The sequence below is a fragment of the Mauremys reevesii genome, linkage group 23 (assembly GCF_016161935.1).
Source record: "Mauremys reevesii isolate NIE-2019 linkage group 23, ASM1616193v1, whole genome shotgun sequence".
Lineage (NCBI taxonomy): Eukaryota > Metazoa > Chordata > Testudines > Geoemydidae > Mauremys > Mauremys reevesii.
The window spans coordinates 7,951,791-7,975,660 of NC_052645.1; the positions used below are offsets into that span (position 1 = coordinate 7,951,791).

Here is a 23,870-nt window from a genome sequence, read left to right on the forward strand (position 1 = left end):
GACACCTTTATTAGAGTAAATAAATAAATAGGAATGTAAAGACACAAGACTTATGGAAAGTTAATGAAATCTGGGCAGGATCTCACGAGCGTTTCTGCAGCAGAGCTGAGTGAAGCCCGGCTATTTGGGTTCGTAGCTTTGTGCCAATTTTTTCTCAGTTTCTCTTCATACGGGATTATTCCCCTTGATTTTCACCCTTGATTTCAGGTTCAAACAAATCCCAGACCTCACAGCAAAACTCAGCTGAAACCACAAGTTATTTACTCTTATTCACCTGACACTGAAAAAGAAGTGCAAACAAATACAAGAAAACAAAGTGCCTGGCTTTAGGAGCTTATAGTCCAAAGATATGATCCTGCAAACACTTAAGAATGTGCTTATCTTTATGCACAAGTAATTCCATTGAGTTCAATGGAACTGGTTGTGTGTGTAAGGTTAAGTGTGCAGAGGACTGGAAAATTCACTAGGAAACAACATCTCTTAACTAACACATAGTAACTAACGTGAGGTAAAATCCTAGTGAAGATGAGGCAGAACGTTGTTTTCACCCATTTTAGCATGTCAGGGTAAACAGTAGGGGGAAGCCCAGGGTTTACACAGACCTGCTAACAGGTGTTAAAACCTCAGCCTGCCTGATCTTCACTAGGATTTTACCTCACGTTAGTTACTATGTGTTAGCTAACACAAGAAGATTCTATAGTGCCAACCCTAGATGCTCAAAAATCATGAGTCAAAGCCCAAAAAATCATTAAATTGGCCCCAAAATCATGCAAATGAAAAAAAAAGAGGAAAATTATAATTCTGTATCTGTCTTTTAACTGTTGAACTCCCGCTCCCCCATGAGTGTGGGACAGGACTGGCAGCTCTCCCAAATGTACACACTAGGCCCTCTCTGCAGGAGTTCTCTGGCTCCAAAATTCTAATTAATTTATTACCTCCACAATGGCCTGGCCTCCAGCCCAGCAACTAATGATGCACCTCCCTAGACCCCCATCTGTTCTGCTCCCCCCGCCCCCAGCTCTGCTCCTCCTGCAGCTCCAGGGGCTCTCTGACACCATCCCCTCCCTGGCCTGTGGGGGGCTGCAGCAGAGTCCCCTCTTCCCCTTCCAGGCTGCTTAGTGCAGTGATGGGTAGAGGGAATGAAGGGAGCAGAGATGCCCTGAGCTGCTGGGCTCTTTCTGCTCCTTCCTCCCCCCAAAAATCTCTCTTAGCTCCAGGGGGTGGGGCAGCCTCTGCCTGCCTCCTCCGGCAGCCTGGATTGGCTGTTCTTCCCCAGCAGGTGGGGAAGGGCGGACAGTCAGAGCGGGGTTTTCCCCCAGGCAGGGCTGAAATTCCCAAGAGGGCTGGGGCATCTCCTGTACAGGCAGGACTGGCTCCCGCAGGGGCCAAACCCTTTGCTGGTGTGGAACTCGCTAGAACTGCCAACGCTGCTCTTGTTCTGAGGGAAGACAGGCCCGAAGGGTGAAAGCAATGGTGCCTAGACCTTATGCAGGTCCTCTGCAAAGGGGTGAATTTCATCCTAAAAGTTTTCAATTAGCAATAATCGTGCCTCGGATTAATCTCATTGGCTACGATACTGCCACTGCCTCCTTACTCCACGTTTCAAACTGCACCAGCTCTCCCATACGTGCCTGAGCTCCAGCTGGAATCGGTTCATGTGTGGCGCATGGAGCTTGCAAAATCCCTGTCACTTGCACCTGCTTTAGCTTGGTCCTGGCTCCTCCTACCTATTCCCTTGCTATTCTTATCTGCTGCACACGTTTCTCCCACTGAAAGTTAGGGGTAGGGTTAATTTTGAAGCAGGGTTTCCTGCTGCCATGTGTGGGAGCCGCTTCCCTCTCATTGCTATTTTAATATTTGAATTGGAAGTCAAGAGCGACACATGTATGAAGCTATTTGCAAAGAACTGGGGAAGAGGGGTGTGATCCAGCCATGGAAGGGTTCCTTTGGAATGACAGCATTTCCCACTCCGCCGTGCCTACAAGGGCAGCTTTGCAGTTCAGGGGTTGGCTGTGTTAGCACTAGTACCACACACCATTTCTTGGATGAAACTTTTTTTCACCAAAATCTGCATATTCAGGTCAAATGAAACATCGTGGGAATTGTTCTGAAAAAAGAATTGAAGTGTTTCAATTTTTCAACTCGAAAACCCTTTTTGTTTAAAATTTTACTAGAATTTTTTTAAGTAAAAAAACTCAAACAAAACATTGCATTTTGGGCTGAACAAAATGTGTGTGTGGGGGGGTTTGTTCAACCCAAAATGAAATTTTTCGAAGCTTCCTAGTTCAGCCACTGACCACAAATATGGGTTACTCACACAGCTCTAGTCCTCACTTGGTGACCTACTGAAGAGCTGAGGGGAGGGAGCCTGGTAGAAGACCCCACAGATCCCTCTCCCCTGCTTGCCATTCATTTCAGTTCTTGTTAAACGCCATTGTTATTTTTCATACCCTCCTCCACATCTCGCTATTGATGCAAGCACAAGGAACAGTCTCCTGCTGTGATAACTGCTGGGAACAGTGCAGCTAGCAATGAGCGCGATGTATGAAAAGTTCGAATGCTACCTACCACCAGGTGTTCCAAACGCCCCCTGGCACTGTACGGTGCAGACTTCCAAGGGGACTCCTCGCAGGAGTGAGCACTACACCTGTAGTAAAAGTGTCGGAAGGATCAGGAGTTACGACCAGACATAACAGGATGAGGAAGGCAACAAATACTAGAGCCATGGGTAAGGTGAGTGTATACAAGAGCTTTAAGTACCTGTGGCTGCTTTACTCTTTAGTTCTGTTTCATTCAGTTCTTTGCAGGACTCTGCTGGAAGCTGTGGAAGGACGCATGGAATAGACAGAAAAGTGTCCTAGATGCATAGTGCAGCAGGTATTTTGGCCCAGGTATTGTGTTATATTGCCCTGATGAAAGTCTTTGGGGCCATATTTTCTAATGATCCAAGTGAACTGCAATTTCATGCATGCGCTCAGCCTGTCACACCCTCCATGGCACCTAGCATGGGTCTTTCTGCAGTTGTGTTATTTCTCAGGTGCAATTCAGGTGGTTTGGTTAAAAGATAATAGACCATTACAGTGATAAAGACTTTGTTTATCATAGCTTGCACTCTCTGCCAAAGACAAATGCATGCTAGTGTGTTTGTGTGAGCATGTGCATATTGTTTGTATGCTTGCGTGCACAACTAACTTAGTTACATTCCGGTAAACAAACTCCAGCCTGAAGTAGAAATGAGGTTATCTTATCTACATTGTCAGTGTAATTATAGGCATGCAAACAATTCTGTCTGAATTGCTTCTTAAATCTTCTACAGCTGTCAGGACTATTTTCCCACACTAGCACAATTAACTCACCAGTCATTTATTAATTTCCTACTCAGAACTTTTCTAAAGTACAAACTCCCTGAGCAGCGAGTGCAACTTTAATTCCTTAGCATTTCATTTTTGCTGTGCCTTGCAGAAACACATCTGCCATTCCTGATGCTGCCCACTGCCCCCAGCTGTGCCAGTCAGACTGCAAGCTTCCACTGCCCACTCAGTTCCTAGATAGCCAGTGAGAGATTGAAAAGAAACCAGAACGAGCTCAGCAGCATTTCCACTTCTCTCTGTGCATTGAAACCATCTTACAGAAGGACAATCAGGCTCACCACAGCTGGGGCTCTCTCTCCATCCCAGGGTGTTAGCCTGAGCCTGGCGGATGACCCCTCCAAAGACCCCGACCACTCTGCAGTGTGCAGAAATTCCTGCTTTACTATCAGCCCTAATAATCCCCTCCTGGATGGAGGGGAACCAATTAGTGCAAGATCTCAGTGGTTTCAATGGAGCAGAGGGGTCTGAGTGTTCTCCCCACCAGCCCTCTGGCTGGGATACTGCATAGAGGTCGAGGCTGAATAGCTGGGGATCCAGTTTCCTTCGCCAGACCCCCATCGAGCCACCCCATCCCCAGCCCTGTCAGTGCAGCAGCGCCAGTAGCCCTGCAGACTTTGGCCATCAGCCATGGGAGGAGGGTACGCTGTGGAACATGCAGAGGGAGTTCATGCTGCTTCCCAAGGGAAGCTTTTCCTACAGACTGGCCACCCTTCTTAACATGGCTCTTCCCCACCACTCCTTGCTGCAGGGACTTTTCCAGGGCTCTATACAAGACGGGCAACATCCTAACCCCCTTCCCATGCTGCATGCTCCTCTCCAGACGATTCTGTGCGGTGCTGAGGGTTTTACAGCTTGCAGACGGTGTTCAGAACGGGCGAGGCCATATAGCTGCTCATAAACCAACCTACTCTGTCCTAGCATCACCGTATTTACCCTGACTCCGCTGTCCTCCTCTGGAAAGCCCTTCCGGTCTGATGCAATGGACTCCAGGGAATGGCTGGCCCGTAGTTATAATTCTTGTCATTGGGTAGGGTACACAAGAGTTGGATGCAAATTCCCTTGTCAAAGCCCAGATAAGATATCAGAATTTCCTGTTCAAATAATAAGTACCCTTTGGACACTGAAACAGCTCCACCTTCCCTCTGCTGTTTATGCACCTTCAGATACACTTTGCCACCTTGGGCATCCTTGCCGTCCATTTTCCCAACACTTTGTCCATGCGAAGACGACCCTCTTTTTCATGGTAGGGTCTCCTCAGGAGCTCGGCCCTGGGAGCTAACAAAGCAGCAGGCCCCATCCCAGCCCTCTGAACTGTAGCTTTCTTTCCTACAGCTGCTGGGAGTGTCTATCAGGGTGATTCTTCAGCTGTCCCCGTACACAGCTCTCCTGGAGCTCAGCGCTCTCTTAGCAGCACAGAGAAAGCCAGAACTGGGACAAAGAACTTAGCTTACGGTGCTCCCTGCAAAGAGTTTTCACAGCTCTGGAAAATTCCTGTTTTTTTAAGGTCTGACCTAAATGAAACGTATCCAAACCAGTGTGCAGGCACGGCATGTACACACCAATGTCAATGCCAGGGACCAAAGCTTGGTCAGCTTTTGTTAGTGCTGGGTTTTCACACATTTATACACTAGTCTTAAAATGCTAGAAGGCACTACCTTAGACACTTGTGAATCAGGTGTCTATCAAATTTTTCTTGCAGTCTGTGGCCTGGTCTACACTACGCGTTTATACCGAATTTAGCAGCGTTAAACCGAATGAACCCTGCACCCGTCCACACAACGAAGCCCTTTATATCGATATAAAGGGCTCTTAATACCGGTATCTGTAATCCTCCCCGACGAGGGGAGTAGCACTGAAATCAGTATTGCCATGTCCGATTAGGGTTAGTGTGGCCGCAATTCGACAGTATTGGTCTCCAGGAGCTATCCCACAGTGCACCATTGTGACCGCTCTGGACAGCAATCTGAACTTGGATGCACTGACCAGGTAAACAGGAAAAGCCCCACAAACTTTTGAATTTCATTTCCTGTTTGCCCAGCGTGGAGCGCTGATCAGCACGGGTGACCATGCAGTCCCAGAATCCAAAAAGAGCTCCAGCATGGACCGTATGGGAGATACTGGATCTGATCGCTGTATGGGGAGACAAATCTGTTCTATCAGAGCTCCTGTCTATCAGAGCTTCTATCAGAAGACGAAATGTCAAAGCATTTGAAAAAATCTCCAAGGCTATGATAGACAGAGGCCACAGCAGGGACTCAACACAGTGCTGTGTGACAAGCGTAACGAAAGCCAAAGAATCAAATGGACGCTCATGGAGGGAGGGAGGGGGGACTGAGGACTCGAGCTATCCCACAGTTCCCGCAGTCTCCGAAAAGCATTTGCATTCTTGGCTGAGCTCCCAATGCCTAAGGGTCAAAAACATTGTCGCGGGTGGTTAAGGGTATATGTCGTCAATTTCCCCCCCGTGAAAGAAAAAGGAAAAAAATCATTTCTCGCCTTTTTTCAATGTCACCGTATGTCTACTGGATGCTGCTGGTAGACGGGGTGCTGCAGCGCTAAACAGCAGCATCCCCTCCTCTCCCCTCCCTGATGGCAGATGGTGCAATAGGACTGATAACTGTTGTCATCATCCCATGAGTGCTCCTGGCTGGCCTCACTGAGGTTGGCTGAGGGCGCCTGGGCAAAAATGGGAATGACTCCCGGTCATTCCCTTCTTTAAGCTTTGCCTCCTGGAGATTCAACCCCGCCGGGAATATCATAGCAGCTGGAGGCTGCGTTCCTCTTCCCCCACTCCACCTTTAATGTCTAATGAAGATTCAGTCCTGCCTGGACTATCATAGCAGCTGGAGGCTGCCTCCCCTTCATTTTATCTCACTAAAAAGTCAGTGTTTCTTATTCCTGCATTCTTTATTACTTCATCACACAAATGGGGGGATAACTGCCACAGTAGCCCAGGAGGGGTGGGGGAGGAGGGAAGCAACAGGTGGGATTGTTGCAGGGGCACCCCCTAGAATGGCATGCAGCTCATCATTTCTGTGGGATGTCTGGGGCTCTGACCCGGAGCGGCTGTGCTCTCTGGTTCTCTAGTAGGCTTGCTCCATATTCTAGGCAGGACTGACTCTACTTTTAGACAAAACGTAAAGAAGGGAATGACCGGGAGTCATTCCCATTTTTGTCCATGCGCCCCCGGCTGACCTCAGCGAGGCCAGCCAGGAGCACCATGACAGCAGCAGACGGTACAATAGAACTGGTAACCGTCATCGCCAATTTCCAAAGCAGCAGACAGTGCAATAGGGCTAGTAACTGTCTCTGCTACCTTGCAAAGGCAAGTGAATGCTGCTGTGTAGCACTGCAGTATCGCGTCTGTCAGCAGCATCCAGTACACATACAGTGACAGTGACAAAAGGCTAAATGGGCTCCATGGTTGCCATGCTATGGCGTCTGCCTGGGCAATCCAGGGAAAAGGGTGCAAAATGATTGTCTGCCGTTGCTTTCACGGAGGGAGGATTGACTGACAACATTTACCCAGAATCACCCGCGACACTGTTTTTGCCCCATCATACATTGGGATCTCAACCCAGAATTCCAATGGGCAGGGGATACTGCGGGAACTATGGGATAGCTATGGGATAGCTACCCACAGTGCAACGCTCCGGAAATCGACGCTAGCCTCGGTACATGGACGCACACTGCCAAATTAATGTGCTTAGTGTGGCCGCGTGCACTCGACTTTATACAATCTGTTTCCAAAGACCGGTTTCTGTAAAATCGGAATAATCCCGTAGTGTAGACATGCCCTGTGTTCCATGCTCTTCTGTGAGGAAAGGGGAAGGAAGAGTGCAGCAATGCATGTGTGAACAAAGGAATATGTAGGAACCCAAGACTTTTGAGAGCCAAAGGAAGCCAGGGGACATCATCGCAGCATGATTTGCTCCCTTCCTTCTGAGCAGGGTTCCACACGCAACACGCTGCTCATTTAGTTGGGTGCCTAAACAGGAGCTGAAATAGCCCTAGAGGTCACATGGCCTGTCTTTGCTCGGCCTGAGTCCTGGCCCTTGTACCTTCTTGTACAATTCGTGCTGCAGGGTAACCAGGCTTGGCAGAATTCAATTGTTATTGATTTATAACGGTGACGGATAATATCGATGTTCATTTTTCAACATTTTTTCAATCTTTTACATTTTCACAGGTGTGTAAAATAATGTGCAGGGAAGGCAACAATTATTTAATGACAGTCGAGGCTGGGATTCAAAACGTTAAAGCTTCATATCTGTTAAAATACAAGTTGTCAACATCACATGTCAAAATAGACATAATAAATGGCCTTATATCAAACTCTAATTCTCAAACAGCATTTGCCTTAATTGCCTATCAGTAAATTTCAATTATTGTCAGTCAACTAAATATTTCTTCATCGGTTTGTGTGTCTACAGTGAAATAGACATTTACTGGTACAAATCTAATCCTCCCACGCCTATCTATAAGGAAATATTGCTGAGCCCTTCTGTGAACTTTCCATAAAGCAGATGAATATCATGCCAAAATATACAGTGATACAATGCGTGGTTTTGTTTTTTGTTGTTTTTTTTTTTTTTGAGGGGGGGCACATTTTTCACAATGATTATTCTAACTCTATCTTCCCTGTAGAGGGCTATTTTGAGGACAACACAAAGGATGTTTATATCTTTCTTGGTATGAAGACATAAAGGCTGCCCTTTCCATCCAGAGTCTCTTACTAGCAGTCACTGTTCCTAGATTCCCAGAGGATATTTCCCACCTGAATATATTATTTATATTAGCATAGTGTGCAGGAGCCCTAGTCATGGACCAGAACCCCAGTGTGATGGACGCTGCACAAACACAGAAAACAAAGTCCCTGCGCAGAACAGCTCACACTCGAAATAGACAAGACAGATGGGATGGGGATGGGGATGGGGTAGAACTTGAGAAGTGTTCAGAGAAGAGATACAAGAATGAGGAGGACTGGAAAGCCTGGCTTACAGTGAGAGGCTAAAGAAGTTCAAACTACTTTTAGCTTATCAAAAAGAAAGTTATGAGATGACTTGATCAAGGTCCACCCTTACATGGGGGGAAGATTTCTGACTGTAGGAGGACACATTAATCTAGTAGCAGACAATAGCATAATGAAATCCAGTGACTGGAAAATGAATCTAGACAAATTCAAATTAGAAATAAGGGACAAATATTCAACTGAGGTTCGTTCTAAAAGAACAGCTCTAGCTCAGACAGAAGTTATGGGCTTGACGTGGAATTATTTTAATAACAGTACAGAATAGGGACTGTATTTTTTGCCTCTATGACTGTGTCTCTGAAATACCTTTCCTCCTCCCCGGCCAGTGCACAGAGCCTGGAGACCTCCCTCGCTGCCAGGGCCAGCTCCAGGCATCAGCGCAGCAAGCTGGTGCTTGGGGCAGCCCATGGAAGGGGGCAGCACGTCTGTCTCTTCGTCGGAAATTTGGCAGCGGGCCCCTCAGTCCCTCTCGGAGGGAAGGACCTGCTGCCGAATTGCCGCCGAAGAATGAAGTGGCGGTGGTCACGGCTTCCCCCCCCCCTTCCCCCCCCCGCAGCTTGGGGCAGCAAAAACCCTGGAGCCGGCCCTGCTCTCTGCTAAGTTTCTTGGCACTTTTAAAAATCCTTAATGGGCTTTTAACCTCTGTGTGAGGGACCTCAATAATTTCCAATTTCTAATTATTAGTCTGTAATGATGGTGTTTATTGTAATGCCACACATAGTGTGGGAAAACGGGTGAGAGCATGGTATCCAGGAGCACATAATGGATGTGTTACAGCTGTGAAATCTGACTGTTTATATCTCAAGTGTCACTTTCCTTATCAGATAAGGAGAAGTTTAGTTTACTTGCTGGTATGTCAGCACAAGTGCAGTCAGTAGTTAAGCTGATTGTGCTACACTGTCCCTCTAGCACAAAAAAGCCTTATGAATAGACACCTTCACATTTTCTGTATGTCCCTTTATGGTTTCTCTCTGTCACAGGTATTGAAGGTGTATGGGGCTGGTGCAAAGCCCTTGAAGCCAACAGAAAGACTAGCCATGACAAAAGAGGGCTTTGGATCCGGCCCTTAGTGAGAAGCAGCTCAGTGTCATGATCATCCTAGAGGGGACACGTGGCTTACCGTCTGTCCCGATGCTGCAAACAAAGCTGATAGCGACATCATCTCTAGCGGTAATAACGGCTAGTATCAGATGCAGACACACAGATGGAAATGCGATGCTGGATTATTCTACATGGTGACGTATAACTGAACACTGGCAAAAAGCTTCCTACCAAGTGATATCTAATAGACTGTGGATTAGCCTCCCAAGGGACATGGGGAAGAGCCATCATTTGAGGACTTTTATACCGGACTGGAAAAGGGGCTGAAGAATCGATTACTATGTATATTCCATAGAGTTCAGGGGCCCCAGAGTACTAGGTGCTGCACATGCACATAGTGAGAGAAGAGCTTAGAGTCAGAACAAAGAAAGGGAGAGGACGGCAGTAATAGTATCTCCATTTTACAGAGACATTCATGGACAAGAGTTAAAGTTCTAAAGTGTCTTTTCTGCCTCTAATTCCTCTGAGCATGCAGTTCAACTGAGAGGAGATTGGATCCATTCTACCGTGATGAAATAATTATTAGTGACATAAGGTGGGTGAGGTAATATCTTTATTGGGCCAACCGCTGCTGGTGAAAGAGACGAGCTTTCGAGCTAACCCAGAGCTCTTCTTCAGGGCGGTGTGAGCTCGCAAGCGTGTCTCTTTCACCAACAGCAGTTGGGCCAATAAAATATATTACCTCCCCCACCTGGTCTCTCTCATATCCTGCCCAAAGGCCAAAGTCAGGATGAAGATCTCAGTGTGTTGGGCACAGATGAATATAGTCCCGGCAGCCCCAGAAAACATACAGTATGAAGGACGCATTGTGAATCATATTGGAAACAATAAAAGCTCTGCTCGAGCTCAGCCAAAGTTATGAGTTTGATGCAGGAATCACTGGGTTAAAGCCTCTAGCCTGTGTTATGCAGCATATCAGACTAGATTATCACAATGGTCCCTTCTGCTCTTAGAATCTATGGCTACTACGATACAGTCACATCCAGTCCTAAAGTGTTGGCATTCCCATGTGACTGTTTGCATCTGCAGCAACACACAACATGACTAGACACAGGGCCGGCTCCAGGTTTTCTGCCGCCCCAAGTGGCGGGGGGTGGAGGGGGAGCACTCAATCGCGCCACTCCATTCTTCGGCGGCGGCGGCAGGTCCTTTACTCCCACCCTTCCTCTTCAGCGGCACTTCGGCAGCAGCTCAAAGAGGAAGAGAGGGACTGCGGGACCCACCGCCGCATTGCCGCCAAAGACCCGGACGTGCCGCCCCAATAGCAGCCGGAGTGCCGCCCCTTTGCATTGGCCGCCCCAAGCACCTGCTTCCTTAGCTGGTGCCTGGAGCCGGCCCTGACCAGACACATCAGTACTCAGCACCAACCGATGCTCTTCACATTAGAACTGCAGGTAAAGTAGAGATCGGTCCAGGCCATCCAGTTCGGATAAAGTGAGAGGACCAAACTATTGCACAAATCTGAACCAAACCACTTTAGAGGTTCAAAAATGCCTATTTGGGCACAGAAAGTCAATGAGCTGTGGGTGACTGATTCCCTCAAACGCCTCCGAAAACCTTAGATTTCACTTCTTTGTTTTTATGCTTTTCATTTTCATGCTCAGGACCCAGGTTTTACATCTCATCCAAATGGCACCTTTCCAGCAGGTTCATTACTTACAAGGGAAAGTGTCACCTTGTTAAGAATCACCCCACTTCTCCTTGGAGGCCTCCCACTCTAGTAATAAACAGGCCCAACGCTTATCAGTTTAGGAGATCTGATAAGATCATCCCCTAAAGTGCCATGGCTACAGGGCAAAATGCTGCACTAATAAACCATTTTCTGTCATACCTCCTTGTCTGGACTTGTCTTCATCGATGGAGTTAGGCAAAGCAATGCACTCAGGTGCAAAAAATGTAGAAGTGATGTTGATATTTGTCCAACCTCTAGAGGCCCATAAATCTTCCTAGAAAGATGGAGTAGGAGCACTATTAAGAAAATATGGAACTTTAGGCATGGATTCCTCTTCTGCTGTTGCCTCAGAAACGGAGTCTGTTGATGAAATGCTCCCCCTGGGGTTTCTTCCAAACTACCAGCTTGGGTCTGCCTAGCTCTCTCTCTCTCTCTCTCTCTCACACACACACCTCTGCATGTGATCAAAGAGAAAGTTAGTAAGTGTCTAAGCTAGCAAAAGGTGGAACATAAATGCCAGCAGCAAAAACAAGTGAAGCGGCCCTAGAGAATCTCTCTCCTAGCATTTCATTCCAAGGCAGAGCTCTGAAATAAGGAACATTTTCTGCCACTGAAACTTAAAAATGAAAACTGACTTGCTAGCTGCATTTTGCAGTGACTGATCTAGGCTGCTTTGAGCAGCTGAGATAAGAGATCCTATTGATGTCAGTGCTGTGCCTACCCTTCTAGTTACCCCAGGACATGTTGTATTCTTCATGCAAATCAGACATGTGTCACCACAAGGATGCGTCTTAGTGAACAGCACCGAGACACAGCTCCTGGTATAAATTACCCTAGCAAGACAGCAATGCTAAGGAAACAATGTTTCCTGTTTTTAAGTACTCAATGCTTACAGCACATGGTTCCTCGTCTTCATTACCCTCCAGGGAAATGTTTGTCACTCTTAATGCATTTATTGATGATGTCATGTGTACACACGCTGGCTACGATGGAAAGTGCTGACCACGTGCCACGTAGAAGAGACAAGCAGCAACCTAAGACTGGATGTCCAGTGCAGTTTGGCTCAGTCGCACACGTCTGGCCCTGCTACTTCCTCCCAAGGTCAGCCAAGCAGCAAGAGAAACACACTAGTAGGGAGTTCTGCCAGAAGGACCCTGCTGCGAGTCAGGATCAAGACCTGCCTGAGATTAGCTAACGTCCATGGAAAGCCGTTTCCTTTATTTATGGGACTGACAACCTCTCGGCTCCATGAAGATTCTTCTCACGCAGGCACCTCAAAATAATGTCATTTTCTTCTCCCAGGGATTTTTTATTTCACCCCTTGCAAAGAGGGGCTGTACTGCAACAGGCTTCCTGACATCTGCTAGGAGAGCAATACAGCAGTGCACAGACAATCCAGGAAATTCTTGGAGAGTGTTGGGGACAACTTCCTGGTCACAAATAGGGAAGAATTGGTAGAGGAAGTAGAACTGGGTGGCAACCTGGGCAGCAGTGACCATCAGATGGTCGAGTTCAGAATCCTGACAAAAGGAAGAAAGGAGAGCAGCAGAACAAGGACTCTGGACTTCAGAAAAGCAGCCTTTGACTCTCTCAGGGAACTGATGGGCAAGATCCCCTGGGAGAATAACATGAGTGGAGAAGGAGTCCAGGAGAGCTGGCTGTATTTTAAAGAATCTGTATTGAGGTTGCAGGAACAAACCATCTCGATGTGTAGAAAGAATACCAAACATGGCAGGCAACTAGCTTGGTTTAACAGTGAAATCTTCAGTGAGCTTAAATACAAAAGAGAAGCTTACAGGAAGTGGAAACTTGGACAGATGACTAGGGAGGACTATAAAAATATTGCTCGAGCATGCAGGAGTGAAATCAGGAAGGCCAAATCACAATTGGAGTTGCAGCTAGCAAGGGATGTTAAGAGTAACAAGAAGGGTTTCTTCAGGTATGTTAGCAACAAGAAGAAAGTCAAGGAAAGTGTGGGCCCCTTGCTGAATGAGGGAGGCAACCTAGTGACAGAAGATGTGGAAAAAGCTAAAGTACTCAATGCTTTTTTTGCCTCTGTCTTCATGAACAAGGTCAGCTCCCAGACTGCTGCACTGGGCAGCACAGAATGGGGATGAGGTGATCAGCGCTCTGTGGAGAAAGAAGTAGTTCAGGATTATTTAGAAAAGCTGGACAAGCACAAGTCTATGGGGCCAGATGCCCTGCATCCAAGGGTGCTAAAGGAGTTTGCTGATGTGATTGCAGAGCCATTGGCCTTTATCTTTGAAAACTTGTGGTGATAGGGAGAGGTTCCGGATGATTGGAAAAAGGTAAATCTAGTGCCCATCTTTAAAAAAGGGAAGAAGGCGAATCCGGGGAACTACAGACCTCACCTCAGTCCCTGGAAAAATCATGGAACAGGTCCTCAAGGAATCCATTTTGAAGCAGTTGAAGGAGAGGAAGGTGATCAGGAACAGTCAACATGGATTCACCAAGGGGAAGTCATGCCTGATCAACCTGATTGCCTTCTATGATGAGATAACTGGCTCTGTGGATATGGGGAAAGCAATGGATGTGATATACCTTGACTTTAGCAAAGCTTTTGATATGGTCTCCTATAGTATTCTTGCTAGCAAGTTAAAGAAGTAAGGATTGGATGAATGGACTATAAGGACTATAAGGATAGAAAGCTGGCTAGATCGTCGAGTTCAACAGGTAGTGATCAATGGCTCTATATCTAGTTGGCAGCCGGTATCAAGCAGAGTGCCCCAGGGGTCAGTCCTGGGGCCGGTTTTGTTCAATACTGTATCTTCATTAACGATCTGGATGATGGGATGGATTGCACCCTCAGCAAGTTCATGGATGACACTAAGTTGGGGGGAGAGGTAGATATGCTGGAGGGTAGGGATAGAGTCCAGAGTGACCTAGACAAATTGGACGATTGGGCCAAAAGAAATCTGATGAGGTTCAACAAGGACAAGTGCAGAGTCCTATTGTAGAAGGGTTCGGCTGGGTTCATCCCTCTCCGGGGCGGCAGGGAACCAGACTGCCTCCCTACGTCCATGGGGTTATCTCGGGGGGAACTAGCCTGGCTGCGGGGTTTCATGCCGCAGCAATGGTAGAGATCAACCAACAGCTCTATTCCGCAGACCTAGGCCCTGGATCAGGGCGGGGCAGTCGAGCGGCTCTGGCTCAAGCCTTTACACAGGGCTGAGCAAACAAATGAGGTCAGGAGGCCTAGGCTCTGGCTCCAAAGGGCCTGGGGAGAGGGGGAGACAGGCCACCCGCACGTTGGGTGGCAGGGGGGACGCAGGCCCACCCGCTCCACTGCATCCCAGCCCAGGGCCCTAGCAGCGGCAGAAGGCCTGCTGCTGCGTCATTGGGGATCCTGACCGCAACACACTAACATCGGCTCTGGGTGTGCTGCAGCCAGACTAGGGTCGGCTGCCCCCAGGCTACTTCCTACCTCCCCCCCTAGAGGTACTTGCATCTGGACAGTGTCCTCCACGGAATCAAGCACCATGGGCTCCTCAGGTACTCGGCGAGTGGCAGGCTTGGCAGCTCCTCGGGGTATCTTGCCACAGGCAGGCTTAACAGCTTCCCCGGAGTCTGGTCTGCATCAGGCCTCGGCTGGTCTGGCCAGTGCTCAGGAGTCTCCCCACCAGGAGCTAGGCCACAGGCGTCTGGCTTCTCCAGCAGCCGGGCCTCTAGTGAGCTCTGGGGTTGGGCTTTTGTACTTCCGGTCCTGCGCCCTGACCTCTGGCGGGCGGGCGCAAGCTCCACTGGCTCCGCCCACTTTGGCATCCAGAGGGGTTTGTCCCTCTCCGGGGTGGCGGGGAACCAGACCACCTCGCTACACCTGCACTTAGGACGGAAGAATCCCAGGCACCGCTACAGACTGGGGACCGACTGGCTAAGTGGCAGTTCTGCAGAAAAGGACCTGGGGTTACAGTGGATGAGAAGCTGGATATGAGTCAGCAGTGTGTCCTTGTTGCCAAGAAGGCTAATGGCATATCGGGCTGTGTAACACGGCGCGCACTCACCGCTGTGGCGCCTCCTGCTGGTGATCCAGGAATTAGCTCAGTTCCAATCTCGGAGCACCTCCTGCTTGCCAGTGTCTTCTGACGTACCTGCAATCTCCTGCTCTCCACCACTTGTACTTCCTGCCCTGTGACCCTCCCAGACCCCAGTTCCCCTTACCTTGGGGTGCTGCCCCCACACTCTGGGTCACCCCAGTGCTTAAGCCCACCTTGCCTCAGTGACCCACTGCCAGTCCTCATCTAGCCCCTTCCCTCAGGGGCAAACTGCAGTCTGAAGTGGCCACTCATCAGTGGCAACGGGGTTTGGACCTGCTGCCTTTCCAGCCCCAGCTGCCTCCCTGCAGCCCTAGTACCTCCCCTGGCCTTTAGCAAGGCCTCAGCCTGGGGACTCACCAGGCCAAAGCTCCTCAGCTCTGCCTGCTTTTCCCCAGCCCTGCTCTGCCTCAGGTACCCTGCTTGCTCTCCAGGGGCGCCTCTATGTTTTTTGCCGCCCCAAGCATGGCAGTCAGGGAGCTTTTGGCGGTGTTTCTGCGGGAGGTCCGCCCCAGTCACGCAGATTCAGCAGCATGCCTGTGGGAGGTCCTCCAGTCCTGTGCCTTCAGCATACCTACCACTGAATTACCGGCAAAACCGCGGGACCGGCGGACCTCCTGCAGAAATGCCGCCGAAGGCTGCCTGACTGCCACCCCCACAGCGACTGGCAGGCCGTCCCCCATGGCTTGCTGCCCCAGGCACGCGCTTGCTGTGCTGGTGCCTGGAGCCACCCCTGTTGCTCTCCCAGGTAGCCTGTCCTCTCTGCTCAGCTGGAGCAAGAGTCTCTCACTCCCTCAGTCTGCCCTTTGAGCTGTAGCTGTTTACCCAACCAACCTCCCTTGGCTGCTTTCAACCCCTTCCTAACTGGAGCGGGGTGATCGCCCTGCTACAGGCCACATTAGTAGGAGCATTGCCAGCAGATTGAGGGAAGTGATTATTTCCCTCTATTTGGCGCTGCTGAGGACACATCTGGAGTATTGCATCCAGATTTGGGCCCCCCACTACAGAAAGGATGCGGACAAATTGGAGAGGGTCCAGCAGAGGGCAATGGAAATGATTAGGGGGCTGGAGCACATGTATTATGAGATGCTGAGGGAACTGGACTTGTTTAGTCTGCAGAAGAGAAGGGTGAGGGGAGATTTGATGGCTGCTTTCAACTACCTGAAAGGGGGTTCCAAAGAGGATGGAGCTCGGCTGTTCTCAGTGGTAGCAGATGACAGAACAAGAAGTAATGGTCTCAAGTTGCAGTGGGGGAGGTCCAGGTTGGATATTAGGAAACACTATTTCACTAGGAGGGTGGTGAAGCACTGGAATGGGTTACCTAGGCAGGTGGTGGAATCTCCTTCCTTAGAGGTTTTTAAGGCCTGGATTGACAAAGCCCTGGCTGGGATGATTTAGTTGGGGTTGGTCCTGCTTTGAGCAGGGGGTTGGACTAGATACCTCCTGAGCACCTTCCAACCCTGATATTCTATGATTCTGGCTCAGCTCCCCAGGCTGGGGCTAATCCCATTGGCCTTACTGGTTTGACTGTGGGTAGGATTTGGAGGGCAGTCCAAAAGAGGACAGTCAGCAGCACTTACCCTGAAGACTACTCTGAGCTACCCTGAGTGAAACTCACCCTCTGCAGAGGGATCAGCACCAGACCAAGTACCTCTTAAGTCTCACTAAAGCCTCAAGTAGGACTTAAGTGATGCATACCCTTGTGCCACCTCTCTGCACAGCAGCTCAGGCGTTAACATGTCTGCTCAGCAACATCCGCCCCAGTGAGTGAATGGGAATATTGGAATGTTCCTTTTGGTTCTGTTTATAGAGGGGGAAATTCTGGAAGAAATAAAAATCATTCTTATTATTCTTATTCAAGTGAATGTCCTTTAGGACCCGATTGTGATCAAACATTGATGTAAATAGGGAAGCTGACCAGCATTTTGGACCATTACTACAGATGAATGCAGTGGGGATTTTTAGTGGTGTCTAAGAGCAATGGAAGACTGAAGGGAGCAGGCCGGGCACCACTGAGTGGAGAGTGGCTAGTGTGATAAACTCAGGACAGACACCTGCAAGGGGGTGGGGGGAGGGTAGAAAACAGTCCCAGAAGGTTAAAAGGCCTCCTCCCTATCCACTGAGGAGGGGTAACTACAGGTCAGTCAGGTTCAGCTGAGAAAGGGTTACCAGAGATCAATTAGGATCAGATGAGAGGGAGTTACCTGAGGTCAGTTAGGATCAGCTTATTCCAACTAAGGGCTGCCTGAGACCTTTCTAAACCCTCCCCAGTTGGGAGAAGGGCAGGGGGAGAGAAGGAGTCGAGCTGCCAGTAGATTAGGAGCAGCAAGACAGCGAGCCTCACCAGGAGGGGAGGCTGCATTCCCTCCCACAAGGGAAGAAAAACAAGCCCAAAAGACCGGTGGAGAGCAGGAACGGACTGCCCCTGTGCATCCTAGAAGGCCTGTTTTACCCAAGCCCATCTCACCAAGGCTAAAAACAGCTGGGGCTGGTGAGACCAAGAAGGTACCTTGCCACACGTGGTGTCAGAGGTTGGATATGTGAGCAAGACTTTGTGGTGAACCATCTCAGGGCAGGGTAAATCGCCCCCAACAAGAAGAAGAAAAAAAATGGAGGAGGTAGTGAAGGCGTCGGTGCAGGCCACCGTGGCCCAACAAAAGGCTACCTGGGTTCAGATGGCTACCCAGCAGGAGTCAGTGCGAATACAGCAGGAGACGAATCAATTACTGATGAGCCAAGCAGCCCAGGATAAAGCCACCCTGTATGAGGTTGTGAACCAGCTAAAGGCTCTGACCACTCTGACGCACAGCCCCCATGGGACCCGGCCCTTGCGGGCAAGCAACTACTTACAGAAGACGATGATGGACGATGATGTAGAGGCATATCTCCTCGTGTTCGCGATCACAGTGACCCTGTTAGGCCCTAGAATCCCACATCCTAGCCCTCTTTGGGATCTAGCGATACCCTGGTACTTGCACAGTGGAAGCACAAGGACTAGGATTACATCTGCCCCTTGCCCAGATAAGCAAGGTGGGAAGACCCATTGCACGTCTTACAGCACCAGAACCAAATTAGTTTAATCTCTCAACACATCTGAGAGGAAGGGGAGAACGGCAGGAAGCTGATGGAAGAACCAGAGAGGATGAAAATGGGGCTGTCAAAAGAGGCAGGTTCTTTAGAAGAAAACCTACCATTGCCCTGAGTACTACACTGTGTAGAAGCAGTTGCCAGGCCTGTGATGCAGATTCCCCTGCAATAGCCTGGATGTGCTCTCCTTCAGTAGCCTGAAACAAGATTTTTGAGCCATTAGAACAGAGAGAACTACCACTATCCCCAGGGTGTCCATCTCAGGTCGCTTGCAAGACCCAGTGCATGCTGGGACAGGATGTGAGGTGTTATAGTCCGAGCTACACAGACAGGCTCTAATGCCAAGTTTTCAGAATTACTACAGATGAATGCAGTGGGGATTTTTAGTGGTGTCTAAGAGCAATGGAAGACTGAAGGGAGCAGGCCGGGCACCACTGAGTGGAGAGTGGCTAGTGTGATAAACTCAGGACAGACACCTGCAAGGGTGGAGGGAGGGTAGAAAACAGTCCCAGAAGGTTAAAAGGCCCTCCTCCCTATCCACTGAGGAGGGGTAACTACAGGTCAGTCAGGTTCAGCTGAGAAGCGGTTACCAGAGATCAATTAGGATCAGCTGAGAGGGAGTTACCTGAGGTCAGTTAGGATCAGCTTATTCCAACTAAGGGCTGCCTGAGACCTTTCTAAACCCTCCCCTGTTGGGAGAAGAGGGGGGGTGGAAGAGAGAAGGAGTCGAGCTGCCAGTAGATTAGGAGCAGCAAGACAGCGAGCCTCACCAGGAGGGGAGGCTGCATTCCCTCCCACAAGGGAAGAAAAACAAGCCCAAAAGACTGGCAGAGAGCAGGAACTGACTGCCCCTGTGCATCCTAGAAGGACTGTTTTACCCAAGCCCATCTCACCAAGGCTAAAAACAGCTGGGGCTGGTGAGACTGAGAAGGTACCTTGCCACACATGGTGTCAGCGGTGGGATATGTGAGCAAGACTTTGTGGCGAACCATCTCAGGGCAGGGTAAATCGCCCCCAACAAGAAGAAGAAAAAAAATGGAGGAGGTAGTGAAGGCGTTGGTGCAGGCCACCGTGGCCCAACAAAAGGCTACCTGGGTTCAGATGGCTACCCAGCAGGAGTCAGTGCGAATACAGCAGGAGATGAATCAATTACTGATGAGCCAAGCAGCCCAGGATAAAGCCACCCTGTATGAGGTTGTGAACCAGCTAAAGGCTCTGACCACTCTGACGCACAGCCCCCATGGGATCCGGCCCTTGCGGGCAAGCAACTACTTACAGAAGACGATGATGGACGATGATGTAGAGGCATATCTCCTCGTGTTCGCGATCACAGTGACCCTGTTAGGCCCTAGAATCCCACATCCTAGCCCTCTTTGGGATCTAGCGATACCCTGGTACTTGCATAGTGGAAGCACAAGGACTGGGATTACATCTGCCCCTTGCCCAGATAAGCAAGGTGGGAAGACCCATTGCACGTCTTACAGCACCAGAACCAAATTAGTTTAATCTCTCAACACATCTGAGAGGAAGGGGAGAATGGCAGGAAGCTGATGGAAGAACCAGAGAGGATGAAAATGGGGCTGTCAAAAGAGGCACGTTCTTTAGAAGAAAACCTACCATTGCCCTGAGTACTACACTGTGTAGAAGCAGTTGCCAGGCCTGTGATGCAGATTCCCCTGCAATAGCCTGGATGTGCTCTCCTTCAGTAGCCTGAAACAAGATTTTTGAGCCATTAGAACAGAGAGAACTACCACTATCCCCAGGGTGTCCATCTCAGGTCGCTTGCAAGACCCAGTGCATGCTGGGACAGGATGTGAGGTGTTATAGTCCGAGCTACACAGACAGGCTCTAATGCCAAGTTTTCAGAATTATGTCCGTTTTGGTCACATCAAGATGGCAGCAAGGCCTTGAAACCTGCTAGGACACTTGAATAAGGAGCTCTACATCTGACAGTCCAAACATGAGGAGTGGGCTGAGGCATGTGCTCAGTTTTAATACAGAGAGCAACTATCTCGCTTCAGTCCGAATGACCTTTACTTTAAATGAAAAGAACAAACAAGATAGTAAAGTCTCCAGGGGAGAGCATGCATGTGTGTGCCTCCTCTGTAACAGTCTGAAGCAGGAGTAACATACAATGGCTGCCTGTCTCTGCAGAGAGCACAGCCCTTAGAGATTTAAAGGTGCAGGTCACAGATAACAAAACCATATCTGTTAAACAGCATGGTCAGGCCTTAGGCCATCAAAGCTCTGTCTTCAGCACCTACAAACACCAAACCAGAGGGCAGCTGAGTTCGCCAGGAGGTTTTCCTATTGATCTGATGATGATTATCCAGAGTCCAGCTTGGCATTCTCCACTTCATCTTTGCACAGGAAATAACCTGCTGGGGACTAGCCAGGTCTCTGTATCTATAAGGGAAATGGCTTGTTTTCCATCCTGAGAAAATTAACTTGCAAGGCGAGAGGAGGCATTGAAGCCCTGTCACGTATCCAGCGTGTACGCTCCTAACTTCCTAATGAGGATGAGCACAGACACAGTGGCAGTTGTCTCATGGCTGCAAACTGGCTGCACCTTGATCCTCTTGACTGCATTCTCCTTAGCTCAGCCATGAAAGGACTCCAGACGATTATCTGCAGACAAGTCTATATGGCCCTGTAATGCACTGAAAAGATGGGCATATTGGGACATGCCTGGAGCCATATCTAGGGCTTGGCTTTGCTAAAATGGCCCCACAAAATCTTTGCAAATTGCAGGGCTGGCAGATTTCATGGAGTCTTCTAGTGACCTGGGACCCAAACTCTTGAAATTGTTTCTAATCGGGTGTTGTTCCTGATCCCTTCTACACAACCAGGTATCTTCAATTCCCTGGTGTGATTATCTTTAGTCACCTTGGGTCTGATTCCCCACAGCCTTGTGTAACACCCAGCTGTTGGGATTGAACTTGGGCCTCTGGAGTTTAGTGCATGAGCTAAAAGCCCCATGGCCCTTAGTCAAGGCTGTAGTAGATTCATTAATCTTGAAGTGGTCTCAGTGCTGTTGTGTATCTGTTGCCCCCAAGGATATAACAGGTGCCACTAGAGGGGACAGAACACCACACCCAGGAGGTGTGTGGGTAACACTTGCACCGTGTGTTGCCAGTTACTCCTATGCAAAGTGACTGCAGCGTGCATGTGAATGTTACCCCATCCGAATGGGAGCTTGTCACACCCAAGTGTAGGTGGCAGCACAAGGCAGGGGAGAGTTGGGGCTCTGGTTTCTCTGCACTGTTTACTCCTCTAAGAGCCTCCACAGGACGGTGCTGCTCCCTTGTTCTTCCAAGCTGCTCTAGGTTCCTTGTACCTGAGCTCCTGTGCAGGGTCGGTAGAGCAGTAGAGACAACCATTGTGGAAGCTTTTTAGAAATCAGGGGCAAGACTTTCCAGTGTGGGTTCCTGACATTCAGCTCAATTCCTATTTAGGCGCCCAAAGGAGGGGCCTGATTTTCCGAAGTGCTGATCCACCTGCAGGTTGGTTGGATTTCACTGGCAGCTTGCAGGGAGCCCAGGCTTTCAGTGTGATCTGCACACAACCCTGATTGCACAGGAACAAACGATGAGGGTTTAAAACTGGCAGGAGGGTGGCAAGGAGGTGAACAGGGGATGAAGGCAGAGGCAGGAGTCCAAAAGCAGAAGAGAAGGGAGGAGAGGAGGGAAAATGCAGTAGTGGGAGGGAAGGGAAAAGAGATGGTCCAAGAAGAGTAACTGGGAGCATGTGCTCAGGTGGGCTCCCCCAGTGGCAGCTGCTGCTGCCCCCATTCCAGGCCAGCTTTTTATTTAAGTGTGGAGATGTCCCTATCTCACAGAGCTGGAAGGGGCCCTAAAAAGTCATTCAGTCTAGCCCCTGCCTTCACAGCAGGACCCAGTACTGTCCCTGACAGATTTTTGCCCCAGACCTCCCCCTCAAGGATTGAGCTCATAACCCTGGGTTTAGCAGGCTAATGCTCAAACCACTCAGCTCTCCCTCCCCTTGGTTATATTTGTCCCTACGCACCATCCTCTTAGTGCCTCCTCTTTCATCACTGACATGAGTTCACTCTATAGAGCTTTTCAACAACAGCTGCGATCCCACCTGGCTGGTCCTGTCACCATCAGGCCTCTCTACCTAGGCTAGCCCTGAGCTCCAGTCCCACTCAGCAAACCCAGATAGCCTAGTAACCCATTTGTTACAGTTCACCTAGATCAAATAAGCAGAACCCAACACACCCAGGAGATACGCTGCAAGGAACCATAATAGCAACCCAATAAAAACATTAAGAGGGCAATAAACATTTATAGCCATAATGAAAAATTCCTCTAAATGCTCATCAAACAGGGAGCAGACAAGGAGCAGGACCTAGCTGCACCGGGGCGCTGGGCTGAGCCGCCATTAGAGGACAACTTGGAGGCCAAAAGAGGAGGGTCCCTGAACATGGCTGCTGGGGTCCTAGCACAGGACCCAGAGCCACCCTCCCATGCATGGGGAAGACGAAGCTGTGGGTGATCATCAGTAATGAGCAGTTTTGATTCCTCTGCTTAGGGATACGGAAGTACCATGGGAGTTGGTTTGACAATGATGTACATTTGCACTGAGAGGAATGACCTGTGGGCTACTGGCACATAGGCTGGGGACCCAGGGTCTAAAGGCCACAGAGCACTTTGAATACAAGAGGCCCTGCAGATAAGGCAAGGAGGGCAGTTAAGGTCCCAAGGATCCTTGCCAGGAGCAGCCGGGCAGAGGAGCTGGAGAGAGCAAGAACCCTCGCCCTCTAGCCGCTGGGGAAAGGAAACATCCTCTGTCTTCCCACCAAGTAGGGTTGCCAACTCTTGACTGAAGCGATTCCAGAATTTTTTTTTCCCCCAACATGACGTAGTGTCATTTTCTTATAATATCCTATTCAAATCTCCTGGATTGCTTTCAGTAGTCACTGGGAGATCAGTGCCAGTTTGGGGAGCCTCCAGGCCAAACCTGGAGGGTTGGCAACTCTAGCACCAAGGCAGACAGAAAAGCGTCTTACCCAGAATGCTCCCTTACCGCAGCTGGGGGCATTCACAGAGCACACCAGGGAGAACATGGGCACGATCCGTCCTGCCGCGTCCCCTGCGGTACACACACAATGCAGGGCTGTGTATTAGAGAGACCAACCAGCCCTCAGTTGCCTGACCCAATTCCATGAGGACTTACCAGCCCAGGCCCAAACGTCTGCTCCCTGAGTACAAGGACCTGAAAGAACAAATGGCTTTTTTCTTTAAACTCACGCCTGAGGACAGGTTCTCTCTTCTGGACCAGGCGGTTAGCCAGATTAAGAGAGCTTTGGGCTTTTCCATGGATAATAGAGTTGGGCGAGAAATGGTTTTCCCATCCCATGACTATTTGCAAGAGTTCAAAAAGTTTTACCACCCTGAACCGGGACAAAAACGTTGCAATCTCGCCAATGTTTACAGATTGAAAAGCTGATTTCTCCCCTCACCCTCCTGCCCAGTTTGGGTCAATCAAAATGTTTCAGTTTGAAACGTTGAGTTTCTATTTCAACCTTTTTTCAA

At 49.4% G+C, this 23,870-nt stretch overlaps 1 pseudogene; it reads right to left on the bottom strand.

Moving 5' to 3' along the window:
- Positions 1–1,466: 1,466 nt before the first annotated feature.
- On the bottom strand, positions 1,467–1,594 carry LOC120389447 (annotated as a pseudogene).
- Positions 1,595–23,870: the final 22,276 nt, after the last annotated feature.